This window comes from Coccinella septempunctata, chromosome 6 (genome assembly GCF_907165205.1).
Source record: "Coccinella septempunctata chromosome 6, icCocSept1.1, whole genome shotgun sequence".
Taxonomy (NCBI): domain Eukaryota; kingdom Metazoa; phylum Arthropoda; class Insecta; order Coleoptera; family Coccinellidae; genus Coccinella; species Coccinella septempunctata.
In genome coordinates this window covers 13,989,664-14,005,632 of record NC_058194.1, presented here as the reverse complement: position 1 = coordinate 14,005,632, position 15,969 = coordinate 13,989,664, and the positions used below count along the sequence as shown (strand labels likewise).

The 15,969-nt window shown below is 35.9% G+C and overlaps 1 protein-coding gene across 1 annotated transcript in view; it reads right to left on the bottom strand.

Moving 5' to 3' along the window:
* The window catches only part of LOC123314905 (lachesin-like), a 488,081-nt gene that overhangs the window by 471,367 nt on the left and 745 nt on the right, over window positions 1–15,969 (bottom strand). The gene's annotated exons all lie outside the window — the stretch shown is intronic.

Sequence of the window (15,969 nt, the reverse complement as noted above, 5' to 3'; positions counted from 1 at the left end):
ATAGGTGCACCTTGGTTTGTCAGGAATAGACAGATTATTAGGGACCTAAAATGGAAACCATAACAGAACTCATGAACAGAAAAGCCGGGAAATTATTCGAAACAGCCAAAAACCATCCGAATCAAGAACTGGGGTGACTAGTAGACTACGAGCCAGAGGAAGACAAAAGGAGAATGCGAATTTACCGAAGGAGACCAAGAGATCAATTGAAAAGGGATTAAAATAAGAACAAAAACTTGATTTTTTTTTTTTCAAATGATTGATTTTTAGTGAGTCTCGAGCTCAGGAGAGTGAGAATCCCCACACTTGTTTTTCCTCAGGAGAGGGTGGTTCGTCTGACTTGCAGATTTTCTTCCTGCTTCACCAAAAAAAACTCTACCACTTCACGTTCACAAGTTTAATAACATTCCAATGGTTTGTAAAACATGGCAAGCCAATTCCAATGTGAAGTGTTTATCGTAAAATCAGAAGATTTCGCAACGTCCTCAGTTTGTCCTACATCTTCCTTTATGGGCAACGATATGAACGACTGTCATTATCCTCAACGATAAATCCATATATTCTGTTTGGACAAACATAATAGCTGTGAAGGCAGGTATGGTGAAAGACGAGATTCTCAATTTTTGTGTGGAATTTCATGTGTACCGCAGTGTAGGAATTATTGTACGGCTATTTCTTATGGAAGAAGGTTACTCATCAAAGATAACACGCTTGCCTTGCAATACTTCCAGGGCGAGCTGGAACTAAATATTCTGCTTCATATTCGGACGCTTTACAACATACTATTCCAACGAGATAATACACGACCACATGCTGCCAAAAGTACTTTTTGTTATGTTGAAGATAATCGAATCGATTTATTCCCTCCATTTATTTCCTCCCAAACTGTCACACAAAAAAAAACGTCTGGGATAAGGAAAGAAAATCACTCCTTGAACCACACATCCTCCAAAGACTCTTCTTCGACATAAGGTACAAGTTGCCTAGGAAATCGGCCATTTTATAAGAAGTACGTCTAGACGTGTTTCTGAGAACTAAGATGTGGTCATTCTTCATTTTTTGTTTTCTTCTTAGGGTTGGATTTTTCTGAATTTCGATCGATTGACCAATTTATATTGATGATACATGTAGATATCAACAATTGTTCCGATAAATCCGTTTATACTGTGCGTGTTTTCTTATATGTCTTCTAGGAGAATTATTCTGCATTATCACAAGATGAGATTTCCTCCTAGAAAATTGGAGAAATGTTATAGCCGAAGCTCAAAAGCAAACCAAATGGATACTAAGATAACATCGACAAATTTGTCGAATGATTTTGAAAGCGATGAATAGTAATCATTATATGAAAGACATCGGCGACACGCAATAGGGAAATCAGCTGTTGTTGATTATAACCCCAACATTGAGTTTCATTCTGAGGAGTTCCATATATTGATTGATCTAATACTAATACATACCGAGTTATGAATATTTCAGTCAAATTTCCCAATATTGAAATGTTGTTTACGTCTCATTATTATAAGGAAGGTTATTAATTTAGTAGAAGATTGAATGAAAATAGAGTAGAGCTATCCTTTCTGTAGGCTTTCATGATAGAATAATATTAAATGTACAAATAATTATGATTGTTCAATCTATAGAGTATACTTCGAATAATTATGATTAAATTTTTTCAATTATAAAAATATTCAATGCATGCACATAGGAATATTAACATATTTGGTGTTTCCTTAGTTTACGGTTTCACTTGTGAATCCAAAAACGAATCAATGAAATTTCTACGTTCGGTATGCACAAATGTGCTTCAGCAAATTACTGGAAAACCATTCATAACATTTTTCAAAACTGTTCGTCCTAGATTGAAACTCATATTATACATAATATAACAAATTTATTCTTGGGTAGCAGAATAATAATAAGGATTTATATTCAAGGGGTGCAAAAACACAGGTACAGATAATTTATGAATCAATAATGAAACATAAAGAATGAAAACTGTTAGTGATGGATTTCCTATTTTAATTGAGAAGAAATAATATGAAAAAGTAAAAAAATTGAGGCTCAACTGCCCCCTCTGTTTAAGCAATTTAATATTCTGCACTACTTAATACTAATATACTGGGTCACTGGGGTGTATATATAGTCCATGACTTTTTTCACGGACAATAGGCCCCCAAAATAAAATACACCCATGGTTCCTATTTTTTCATGAAACGTAGCTCTGTTTCCTGAGCTTATTCGGCTTAGTTTTTAACTTACTTTCATATAACGAATTGTAAATTGCAATTACTCTACTTTTTGAAATGCAACACCCAGTATTTTGTTGCAACATTGAAAGACATTTTCTTAGCAGCTTTTTGGTGATACATGATTTGAGGGGTCTAATTCGTGAAATTTGAAAATACATATAGGGTGAATCTTTGTTTTATCGAATGAAATCCGGTAGCGGGTTCCAAAAATAATTCCCTTAATGGAATTGTTTCACAACCCGAAACAAGGAAAAATGATTCAACGCAGGTCGCGAAGGCCCCAAACGCGCCCCCAACTAAACGCGCGCGAAAAGAAAGCTCCTCTTCTGATGAGGAGACTGTCAAGAAGGCAACGGAAGTGCCTAAAAGAGATAAAATTCCACCCATCACGATGATGGGCACCTCAGATTGGGTAGAGATATCTAAAGCTCTCTACACAAAAAGGATAAATTACAACCGTGCAACTACAGTTAAAGACGGTATAAAAATCATCGCGTCAACCGTAGATGATTTTAGAAAAATCACTACATTCTTCGAGCAGCATGGTAAAGAATTTTTTACCTACCAAATGGAGGAGGAGAAGAAGATATATGCCGTTATTAGGCATTTACCAATCGACGCTGATCTTGCGTTGATTAAGGACGACCTGATATTCCAGGGAATAACAGACGCTGAGGTGTCCAGAATGACATCGAACAAGACAAAGAAACAAATACCTCTCTACCTGGTTAAAACCCAGAAAAAGGAAATATTCGAAGTGAAGCGACTCTACAACCTCTGTATTGTGGTTGTGCATAAAAAGAGGCCTGAAAGTCCAAGCCAGTGCTTTAGGTGCCAAAGGTACGGGCATGCACAAAACAAATGCTCCTTCCCGTGGAGATGCGTGAAGTGCTCAGGAAGCCACAGCAGCAATGACTGCACACTCACCAGAAAAGGTGAAGAGAGGAATGCCACATGCGTCTTATGTGGAGAAGAGGGCCATCCAGCTTGCTACAAAGGATGTAGCGAGTTCAAGTTGGTGACCAGAAAGAAAAATTCCCGAAAATCAGTTGAACAGAAAAAGAAGGTAACAAAAACAACAACTTCTGAACAAAAAATTCAGGAAGTAGCGAAGATCCAACCTACAGAGCCGGAAAAGAAGAGGGAGACTCCAAAACCCGTCCAGAAAAAAGAAGGACAGAAAAAGCTTACAATGAAACAAGCTGTGAACAGTCAACAGGAGAAGAAAAAGATATCTGAATCAGCCGATGATTTAGATATCTTCACGGAAAAAATTTTCAACAAGATAATGTTGAAAATTGAGAGGGAAATGGAGAAAAAACTCCAAACATTATTCAGTAAACTGAATTAATGGACCTTACGGATATTAGGAAGAAATCCCTCAAGATAATCTCGTGGAACATAAACGGGATCAACACTCGGAAAGCCGAGATAGAACAAATAATATCAGAAAGACAACCTGATATTATAGCCCTACAGGAAACAAGAATAAACCGGAACAGAAGACTGAATTTCATGAATTATGAAACATATAGATGTGACAGAATTACAAACACCGGAGGAGGAGTAGCAATATTGGTGAGAACAGATCTGAAACACTACTTTAAAAGTAGATCCGACGAAACACAAGGAAAAACAGAAAAAGTGACGATTGTTGCCGAATTAAATCGGCAAAGAGTCGAAATAACCTCGGCGTATAAGCCACCACAAAACAATCTATTGGAAGAAGAGATAAACATGTTCGAAGGATCAAACCCGAAAATCTCCATCGGAGATTTCAACTGTAAATCCCCATTATGGAATAGCATAACAGAGAATAGAAATGGCAAAAAACTCAAGGATTTCGCCGAAAAACAAAATGCCATAGTTATTGGACCAGAGCTACCGACATATCTTGCTTTTGGAAGAGGAATACCAGATGTAATAGATATCGCGATATTGAAAAATATAACTCAAGAATTCTCGATTGAAACTTTGGAAGATGGAACCTCAAACCACAATCCCGTGGAATTGACAATTGGAGAAGAACCAAGAGAAAAACTGCTGGAAATGAGAGAATATACCAATTGGACTAAATACAGCCATTTAATACAATCGGAAATAACAGAAATTCCAACAATAAACACTCCAGACGATCTGGAATGTGCGGTTGATAAACTGGAAGAGATTATATTGAAAGCTTACGAAAAAAGCACGAGAAGAGTGAAGAGACCAGCTCCAAGTCATCCGCATGGCGATACGCCTAAAGAAGTAAAAGATCTTATACAAGAAAATCGAAGACTCAGAAGAATATATAGGATGAACAAAAATGATCTAAATAGAAGGAACCTCAACCGACATAGCCAAGTTCTGAAAAATGCCCTGAAAGATCTAAGAACAAGCAGATGGAACAAAAGGGTTCAAGAACTGAATACAATCGATCATTCTGCATGGAGAATGCAAAAAAGCCTACGAGGAGAAAAGACTAAAATTCCACCCCTACACGGAGAAAGGGGAATGGCTTATACCAATACTGATAAGGCAGATGCATTGGCGGACTCGATCGAACGAGAATCGAGAATAAATTACAGGATAGACGATGAAAATGAAGATTTGGAAGAACTGGTTGAAGAAAATGATGAAGAAATGGATGAATTACCAGCGACTGCTGAAATAGACAAGCCAACATCGCCAAATGAAATCAGGGAAATAATTAGAAGTTTGAAGAAGAGGAAAGCTCCCGGAAGCGATAAAATAACGAATGTTATGTTAAAGAAATTACCTAGAAAAGGTATAGCCGCTCTAACTAATATCGCGAATGGAATTATGAGGACAGAACACTACCCAGAAAAATGGAAAACAGCAGAAGTCATAGTATTCAATAAACCATTCAAAGAGAAGAAGTTTCCACAAAACTACAGACCGATAAGTCTACTGTCGGCTTTAGGAAAAGTAGTAGAAAGAATTATCGCCACGAGGCTAAATGAGGAAACCGAAAATCTGAAACTAATTCCACCAGAACAGTTCGGATTCAGAAGAGAGCATTCAACAGAACAACAATTATTAAGGCTCACAGAGTACATAACAGAGGGATTCCAAAATAAACAAGCTACAGGTCTTGTTTTACTAGACGTCGCCAGAGCATTCGACAGAGTATGGCATGAAGGATTAATATATAAGATGAGATGTGCTGGATATTCGATCAAAATATGCAAGTTGATACGGAATTATCTCAAAAATAGAAGATTTTACGTGAAAGTGGGAGGAGAATGCTCCTCAACAAGAGATATAGAGGCTGGGGTACCCCAAGGATCAGTACTTGGGCCACTTCTGTACAACATATACATCCACGATATTCCGAAAAATCCAAGAACCATGCTAACGTTATATGCTGACGACACAGGCATAGCAACTCGACACCGAAATCCTGAAATAATAGAACGAGTTCTACAAGAGTCGATTGACGAAACAAATGACTGGTGCATAAAGTGGAAAATCAAGCTCAATGGACAAAAGAGCCAAGCAATATTACTACAGAAGAGAAGACTGCGACCCACAACGAAACTGGATGTTGACGGCGAAGAAATCGACTGGAAAAATGAAGCCAAATATTTAGGAATAACACTTGACAAAGGACTTACTTGGAAAAGTCATATCAAACAAGCAATCGACAAAACGAAAGCAGCGATGAATAGACTCTATCCTCTGATAGGAAGAAGAAGCCACATGTCGAAAGAGACAAAATTGAAGATAATCAAAGCCGTTGCTAGGCCTCAACTGACTTATGGATCAGTTGCCTGGGGTTTCGCGGCAAAGAGCCATATCAAAAGAATTCAGGCCACTGAAAACAAGCTGCTACGATGTGCAATAGATGCACCTTGGTTTGTCAGGAATAGACAGATTTATAAGGACCTGAAATGGGAAACCATAACGGAATTCATGAACAGAAAAGCAGAGAAATTATTCGAAACAGCGAAAAACCATCCGAATCAAGAACTCAGGAGACTAGTGGACTACGACCCAGAGGAAGACAAAAGGAGAATGCGAATTTACCGAAGGAGACCAAGAGATCAATTAAAAAGAGATTAAAATAACAACTTATTGAAAAATTCAATAAAGTGTTAATCCAATAGAGGATAAACACATAAATCCCAGCACGATAGTGTGCGAGAAGAAAACCGACCAAGAGATGAACGGTTTATAGGCAAATGCCCGGAACCAAAATTCAAGAAGCAGTAGGGTTTTTAGTGGGTCTCGAGCTCAGGAGAGTGAGAAACCCCACACTGTTCCCCCTCAGGAGATGAGGGTGGTTCGTCTGTCTTGCAGATTTTTCCCCTGCTACACAAAAAAAAAAAAAAAAAAAAAAAAAAATCTAATGAAATTTTTTTTTTATTTCGGAATATAGTTTTTCATTTAGGTAATTTATGAATCTTTTTCGAACACAAGATGACAACCACGTCTTTAAGTTTTTTCATTATGACCATTACGTAGCAAAAAAAAATATCAAAAGAATCCAACTCTTGAAACTAAGTTAGACGCTATCTAATGAATATTTGAACGTTTTGTGAAATAAAAGTATCTATTTCATTGTACAATGCGCCATTTTCGAGTAATTTGATGTCCATGAATAAAAATTATCTGTGAAATTCGAAAAATTGGGAACTTTGACTGCATTGAATTTTTCTCAAAAGATGAAGTAAATTTTGTTGGCGCAGCTCATTATGAAAACTTAAAATGGCTATATCTTTTTATCAGGGCGTAATCGGAAAATATGGTATAAGAAAAAAGTGTTTCTTTTGAACCCAAGAATCTACTGTCAAATTATTTGTACGAGTCAAAGGCTCACCCTGTATATTGCAAAATGAAAAATGTGGATGGTTTTTTAGGAATCTAGTAGGCCGCTGTCGCAAAATTCGATAAATCTACAAAATTATGAGTAGACAATATTTTTGACGTTTTAATAGAAACAAAAGAAGACGTGTACTTCACATGGAGCAGTGATTAATAATGTACCTCAGTCTGAAGACCAAGACAGCTGTTTACAAAGCAGTGGTCCTCCCTACGCTTCTTTACGGAGGCGAAAGCTGGACGCCCTACAGCCGACATATTAAACAACTTGAACATGCGCAACAACGTCATCTAAGACAGATAATGCACATCAGATGGTTCCACAAAGTTTCAAATGCAGAGGTCTTGCAACGCGCAAGTTGTACAACAATTGAGACTCAAGTAACGAGGGCCCGACTCAGATGGAGCGGCCACATTCTGAGGATGCAAGACACAAGACTCCCCAAAATGGCTCTATATGGCGAATTCACTGAGGGAGCCCGGAAACCAGGAGGCCAGTATAAGCGGTTTAAGGATACACTACATCATCAATCCCTAAAATTAGTAAATTCCAATCATAACTGGGAACAACTAGCGTTAGACAGGTCACAGTGGAGGTCTTTGGTACACAGTTATAATGGAGAATCGAGAAGGATACAGCGGCGGCCAGATCTGGTTGGTGACTATCCATGCCCTGAGTGTGCAAGGATCTGCAGGTCACGGTTGGGTCTCTTTAGTCACAGGAGGGCACACAGTCGCAACTAGCCCCAAGTCTGTTCGCATTTTTTTTTTCCTCTTTTTGTAGATTTATTCCCGGTAACGGGTTACGGCAATGACATGACAATGACAATGAATGATTAATAGTGAAGCATGAGAAAAAAAACGTCATTTTGTGGATGTCTCAGATTTAACGATATCTGTCTACTAGACTCAAAAACCATTCTTATTTCAGATGTTGCTTTATATTTCGAACAATTCATGAAGTAGCTCCAGCAAACTCTATATTGTCGGAAAGCTCTCAAAAATGTCGTACAATACTGCATTGAAATACTGGGTGTTGCATTTAAAAAAAATTTTTTAAAAGAGTTCTGAAGTTATTAATTTTTGTGTAAGTCTGTTGACGTCTATGGCACCGGGGCGCTTTATACCCATAATTCGACAATTAAATAGCGAATCCAAAAATTCAACTGAAATATAGGGTTGCCATTCAACAGAAGTGAACCTATGCGTTTATTTCATTCAGGACATTCTGTATACACATGAAGAAATTTTTATTTGACGCTCATTGTCGGACCTATCTTCGTAATAAAGTCAAGTAGATAGCTTTTTTTTTTCTTGAGGTGCCCTGTCCTCCTCGGACGTTGGCAATTTTCAACGCTATCTGAACTTTGTCTACAGCTCGTCGGAACAAGGTGGCGGTGCACAATCCAAAGCACTGTCTCAAATAGCTTTTAGAGAAACAAAATTATGGATCATGTACACATCCTTGTATTTATTGTCAGTCAGAAATCACTTCATTTTGCAGTGGTTCAAAATACCCAACAAACGTATTACAATTTTGCTCGCAATTTTGAATTGTTCTGTCACGAAACGCTTTTAGTTTGCTTAATGTGCCCCGACAAATTGTGTTCCATGCAGTTTGCCATTTAAAGGAGCTTGTCTATTATGGTCGTCGTCCTGGAAGTGGAAGAAAACACACTGTCAATATTCGTCTAGCAAGGTCCCCTTGTAGAGAAAATAACCTGTGGGTTCGGAATCAACCGTGAATCAGTTCGGAAACTGACCAAGCAGAAGTTTAACATGAATAGAGTTTCAAAAAGTTTCAAAGCTCATGGATTAAATCAAGATAAACAGTGGATCGAAGAACATCACTAGATTCAATAGACTGGTTTCGACCCAGAGGATATAAAAGCGCTAGAAGCACCTTGCTTCAAGAATTCATGAAATCTCTCATTAAAATACCAAAAATTTCTTACGTTTCTTAGTGGGAACAAGAAACTATTAATTGTGGTTAAAAAAATTGAAACCAAGTGGCGCACCATGATGTGATTTAAATGAAGGAAATCTACCCCTTCTGAAATGAACAAGTTTAATAGAAGAATGTTGCATTTTTCGTCGAGCATAAACTCCAAAATTATCACTTTTGTGTAAATTGTAGCTGCATCGAGAATTTTTTGCTAGGAGACATTTTGTTTTCCGTATGATGAAATGATGTTCGTTGAGAAATACTTATATCAGACGAGCAAAAAGTTTCCAAAATGAGACCCGAAATTCGATAAATGATTTGAAATAAATCGAAGTGTTGCCCACTAAACAACTAAAAAACTATTTTTTTTATTTCTACCAAAATCGATAGGCTTCTAAGCGTCATGAATCTGCATAATCTTGCCGAAATTGAGATCGATAGCTTCAAAATTGCCACTTTTAGCAGGACCAAATCAAAATGTCGCGGACAAGCAAAATGTACGAGAATCTACGTCAACATTGGTGATCAGTAATATCCAAAAATAAATCCAGCAATAAATGGTTTTTACAATTCATTGATGAATTGAGAGTGTATTTATACATGAAGTTATTTGCATTTATAGAGTTGACACTGTTGACTTGTTGTTATTCTTACATGTCTTCACTGAATTGCTGGACTTGTACACCCTTCCAAGGCTTTTTTTAATTGTGGTTCTGAAAATTCTGTAACCAATATGAGAAGAAATTCTTGAAATATATTGGTATGTTGGATATTTGTTCATGTTCACTTCTGATAAAAATTATACAAATTCTAACTAATTTCATTATAATTCAAAACAATGTAATTGTATGGAAATAACACTTTTCATATATAAGAGTTCACCATGTAGTTTTGTTTCCTATATTCAAAGCTGTATTTTTTTAATACAAAGATGAGGTATTTCTTTGACAGAAGGTAAAAGTCATCAATACCTATGAGCTATAAGTCATTTTACATGAAAATTGTCCCTATAAAATATTCCAGATGGCTGAGCTAAAATCCCTAGAATTTCAACAAAATTATTTTCATCAGTTGTACTTTCCGTTGAAAAAACGCCTCAGATTTGAATACACACTGCATAATCTTCAATTCTGTCAATTTTTTTTAATTTCATATTAAAAATAGAGCAGATTTAATAGAGTGTTAATATTAATTGATTCAAAACAATGTTTAGATGAAAGACACATCCTGATCACAAAACTCAGACCTACTTTTGTTTTGTCGCTCAGGATGTTTTTTACTGGTCTCGAGTGAGTCGATATTCCAATCGCAAGAAAAGATTCAGAACTACATGCTCTTCAATTACTGTAAAAACACATTGGAAGTACGTTTTCAGCGTCATCTCATTGTCAATTGTATGAAACATATACCAAAATGTAGTCGGATTTTAGAACTAGAGATATAAGGGCGTTTCCTATCTTCCTAACTCTTTAATCTTTGGCAATCAGTTTCAGTGGATCAATGGGTCATGGGAAGCAAGAAGGAACTGCTGCGACATTCTCAAGGCCTTGGCTCTTATGTGGGCTCAACTGCACTTCGCCTACATCAATTGGACCTTTCAACAATATTCCGCTCCGGCTCACAAAGCGGTAATGAAGCAGGACCTATTTTTCGGGCTTTACGCATTAGCGTAATTACCGCCTGAAAACACCAAATTTTTCTAATTCTTAGACTGGCATCAACGTTTGAATTGTGGTCAGTATTTGCTTCTATCATTCGGAACCATTTTTTTTTTGTAATTATGCGATTAATATCAGGGAGAGTATTTTCTATAATTGATAGAATCTAATCTTCAATTGCTCAGTCTCTGAGTATTTGGGAACTCCACTCCCCGAGAAAGCGGTAAATTATACTATTAAATGAAGAGATTCACTCAAAACATCAACTTCCTCGTGGAATGAAAATCAACTCCTTCACCAAGAGGGAACTCAAATTTTAATGTCAAGTTTCTTCAAAACTGTTTGAATAAACTTGGTTTGAATAGATTCGAATCCTCAGTTTTCGGGCCCCTCAGATTTCGTTATGAGATACAGAACGAATAGTGAGTTTGGCCCTTTCAATGTTGTTGATGAAAGAAATTCGAGTATTGAAATTTATTTAAGCTTCAATTGGAATCTTCCGGATCAATTGTTTTAGTTTCCGAAGGAAGATTCAAGTGAAGTTGTTACCTATTCAATATTGGATTTCTTTGTACTGAATTTTTTTTTTTTTTTTTTATAACTCTTTATCGAAATTTACAATCTACTATTCTTAAGTATTGAGTAAATATGTTGAACTATTAATTGACATGAAGAAGTTATCAAACAATATTGATACTCCTGTACAAAACTTTAACTAAAGTCAGTTGGCCAAGTTCTTTGTAGTCTTCTTATGTTGTAGGGATCTCGTGCCAGTTGGTCTATGAGGATGTTTTCATGTCCTTCAAGGTTCTGATGGTACTTTGCTGCGCGTTTTTTGATTTCGTCATCGATAAATGGTATCATTAGATCGTTATGGATAATGTAGTTAGATACATACCACGGCGCATCTGTTATCGAGCGTAGTATTTTGGATTGGAGTCTCTGTATTATTTGAATATTGGATCTTTTAGCACATCCCCAAAATTGTATTCCATATGTCCAGATCGGTTTAATTATCGCCTTGTAGACCAGTATCTTATTCTGAAGTGATAATTTGGATTTTCTTCCTATGAGCCAATACATTTGTCTGATTTTCATGTTTATTTGTGTTTTTTTGGCTAGGATGTGTGATTTCCAAGTGAGGCGTTGGTCTAGATGAATACCAAGATATTTTGCTTCTGTTTTTGTACTGAATGAATGCTGAAAACAGATCGACTGCAGACATAATTCAGATTCAAATTATGTTTTCCATTATACATTCTTATCTTTACAAAGCGTTGTTCGCAAGTAGTGGTTTTTGTATATTTTGATAAATTATAGGTTTGTCTCTGCTGAATGAAAAACATGAGACAGCACAGCTTTCAGAATTATACCTGGGTGGATCAAATTTTATGTTGTATGATGTTGCACAAGACGTTCAGAGTCCCTAATAGATAATATGAGTTTATATAAAATCAATGAGTTTTATTTGTATTACGTTATTTTATGTTCCTATCAATACTCTCTAACATTTTATCACAAAACATTTCATTTTGTTTACCATTGATTCATCCTTTAATAGTTGTTTCCGTGCTACGGTGTACGATAAAACTTTGTATCACGGAAATGATACTGTTGCTGAATTGATATTTATACCTGTAAAAATTTCTATGGATAAGTGTCATCAATAAAACATATCGATTTCTTATATTTGCATGGAACTGGTTATTAATTTCTTGCGGTTCAATTTTGTCTCTCCAATTTTCGAGGCAGTGTAGGTCCACCGGACAACCATAAATTAGTTATAAAATATTACTATAGATATAAAAACAAGCTGAAATTTCTGGTAGGCAGAGAGACTAGTCGGTCGAGTACTGTTGAAGAGTGTGGGTGGTTTTATTGCCTATCCATCGGACCAATAGCACAAATACGTAAGTAGGTACTGAACATATTACAATGAATTATAGTGTGTCAGATACTATTTCATTTTTATTTTACCGGAGGGATGAGATAAACGGCCCAAAGTTTTAATCGAGTCCCTCGGACAACTTGGACAACGGAAGTGGTTGTACGTGGAACATTTTTGTTCTCCTGGACAAAAACGATGTGGTAAGATCTTTACTAGGGTGAATATAAACGTTCCAATGCTTCACATTCTAAGTCCAATAGATGACTGCCTGTCTTGAACCTTTGGCTTTGGTACCATCAGAGCTTGATCCTTTTGATATCTGAGATATCTGGGATAAGTGAATGTTCCTCTGGTGAGGATAGCGAAAGCCGCAGGCCTACTTTCATAAAAATGGAGCTATTCTCTCATAGACCCGATTTTACCATGTCACGCATACAGTACCTTCTGGATAGACCAAACTCTTGCGGGGGTCTGAAAGATCAAAAGTAGCTTACTTGACCGTTACCAGATCTCGATATTCTTGTCGTTTTCAAGCAAAATACACATTTTCATGAAATTATCACATTCGATAAAATATTCCGTGTAAAAATTGACCAGAGAACATTTTCACTGTAGGAAATTTATATTTCTATTATATGAATTCATGAAGCGGTATCAGTCTTCCTATTACAGAATTTTATTTCACGAGAGGCATTCTTCAGCCGAATATTCATGTATGTTCAATTCAAATAAGAATGTGTTGAACTGAAATTGAGGAAATTTGTTGGAGTTCCTCCGGCCACTTATTGATTTTTAGAAAATCTGCTCCTTATGTTTCATCCTTATCCTAGTGTAGTATCCTACACACAGTTACGAATTTGTGCGATCCTATTGAAATCATAATATGTTTTTTAATTTATCAATTTGTGCTGATCAACACTTCTTTATGTCTATTCAAGTGCAATATCAATTAAAAATCTAAAAATTGAAAGATTCGCAGGTTGAATTTTTCTGTCGTTTTTTGCTAATAATTTTTGTTTTCATTTTGCAATCATTAAATCATTTCATTGTGTAACTTTATATTTTGTCATACCTATATCGAAGGCAACCTGAATAATTCCTGATGATCAAATCAATTGCTACCTTTTTCGATGAAATTTTAACACGATTATATATCGAGAAGAAACCAAACAAGAATTTATTGTCTCGGAACATGATTTCAAATGAAATTTCAATTGAGAAAAGTATGATTAAGACAATCAGAAAAATTACACTAATAGATGAATTTTTGTTTTCATAGATTTAGTTCTGTTATGAAACGATAAAGTTCAAGAACTTTATTGTTCTTGAACTTTTCAGTATCTTTTCCAACGGAAATATTTTAAGGAGGCATATTTATTCCTATTACTATATTTTGGTCCGACTAGCCTTAGCCTAGGTCCTAATAGTTATGAATCACCCTGCATATTCGAATAGTAACTATCCGAGTTCATGTCGAACTTCATTATGATGGTCTCATTTTAGGGTAATTTTCACCTACATATTGGTACGAAACTGGTTTTGAAATATGTCAAGCAGAATTAATATTCGGAAAATCCACATCCCCAGTTTCCAATATCATCTGATAGCAATCATGGATACATTGTTATATCCCTGATGATAATGCATCAGAAAATTAATATATTCCACAGGATTTTCAACAATAGAGCTGGCAATTACAATCACCAATACTTTTTTAATCAGCCTTATTCTGGGCCTCGTTGCTACTTAAATAATCACTGAGTGAAATAAATTTGTGATCAAGTTCATAACCATGCAGTAATGATGTTTATGATGTTTTTGGAACCGCTAAGGAGAATGATACGAAAGACGAAATTAGTCTCACCAAAAGCTCTGGAATTTTTAGTGTTGATATGTTGAGAACCAGCAAAAAAAATTTTCTACACTGCTATTTGTGGAACTTATGCGAATAACCAAAGTAGACTCTTCCAGCGGTCCTACCACACACTAATAATTTCTGACATCCAATGGTCAATAACAACGAGAAGAAAAAATAAGAGTGGGTTTAAATTGATGCCACTGAGACTATAGGTACTTTTTTGCGTAACCCTATCATTATCCTTTTCAGTACACGACACAAGTACCTATTCCATTCATTTCTCATAATACCAAGCATCGCCAGTGCAGGATTCACGTTGTAACTAGACAGCAACGCAAATTGCGCTCAAATATACTATAGCACTCTTTTTCCAATACAGTATGTTCAGAATTTGGCGGGTCCCATATTCCAATTAGAGTTATAATTCGTGATGTGTGATTATGCTGACCATTTTTTCAATATAAGTTGAGTGCTTCCATGGGTTTAAGATCTGAAGATGACAGAAATCAGTTACCTGAAATAAGAGGTACACAATGCTCATAATCTTGGTATGACCCTGCATAAATTCTCCGAAATACATAAATTATGCGAATTTAAATAGAAATAAAAAAATTCATTGGAGATTTACAAGGAAATTTCAAAGGAATAAATAATTGGAAAATTACGAACATCGAAAATTCTTTGCAATTTTCGAAGGACATATAATCTGATATAGGTAAGAAAGACCAGTTGTCAGCAGTGATTTACCAAATACCTTGCCTTAATTGCGACCAAATATTTATCTGCCGAATAGGAAGATCTATGATAACTCGCATTATAGAACATCGTAAAGACATGATAAATTCTCTCAACCCAATTAAAAGGAAAGATAATAATATGTCAGCTCTTGCACAGCATACGGAGGACACTACATGGATGTAACTTTGAAAGGGTGCGGGTAATAGAAGAGCAGAATATATTAAACGGCTTCTACATGAAATATTTGCCATATGTAAAGATAAAAAGCCTCTTAACAACAGATCTGGCGAATTCGTCATATTTCACCTTATTTTTTTGTATAGAATTTTTATTTATTTTACCTTTATTTGAATTCGCACAATTTGAGTATTTTGGACTATTTATTTAGGGTGATACCAAGATTATCAACATTTTGTAGCCCTCATTTCAAGGCTCTGATGAATAATTATAGTTTTTTGTGATATAAACATAAATCGTGAAGACGATGAATGAACTATTACCGTAGCCAACATTTCAAATCATATATTATTCAAAATTCAAAACCAAATAGACAAAACCAAATAACTAAACAATTTCCTAAAATGAATTGATTTGAAGTGAAGAGAGCTCGGTGAACTCTCTGTAGGTTTTCCATTTCACTACTTAGGTGACAAGCAACTGAGGATGACCAGTCAATCGTTTAGAGGCAGATTTGAGGTAAGTGCAATTTGGAGATGTGACACATCATTCATTATTATGGATTAATGAGAATATAGAAATTATTGAAACTATCGGCAACTAAATGAATAGACCTTAAGTGCATG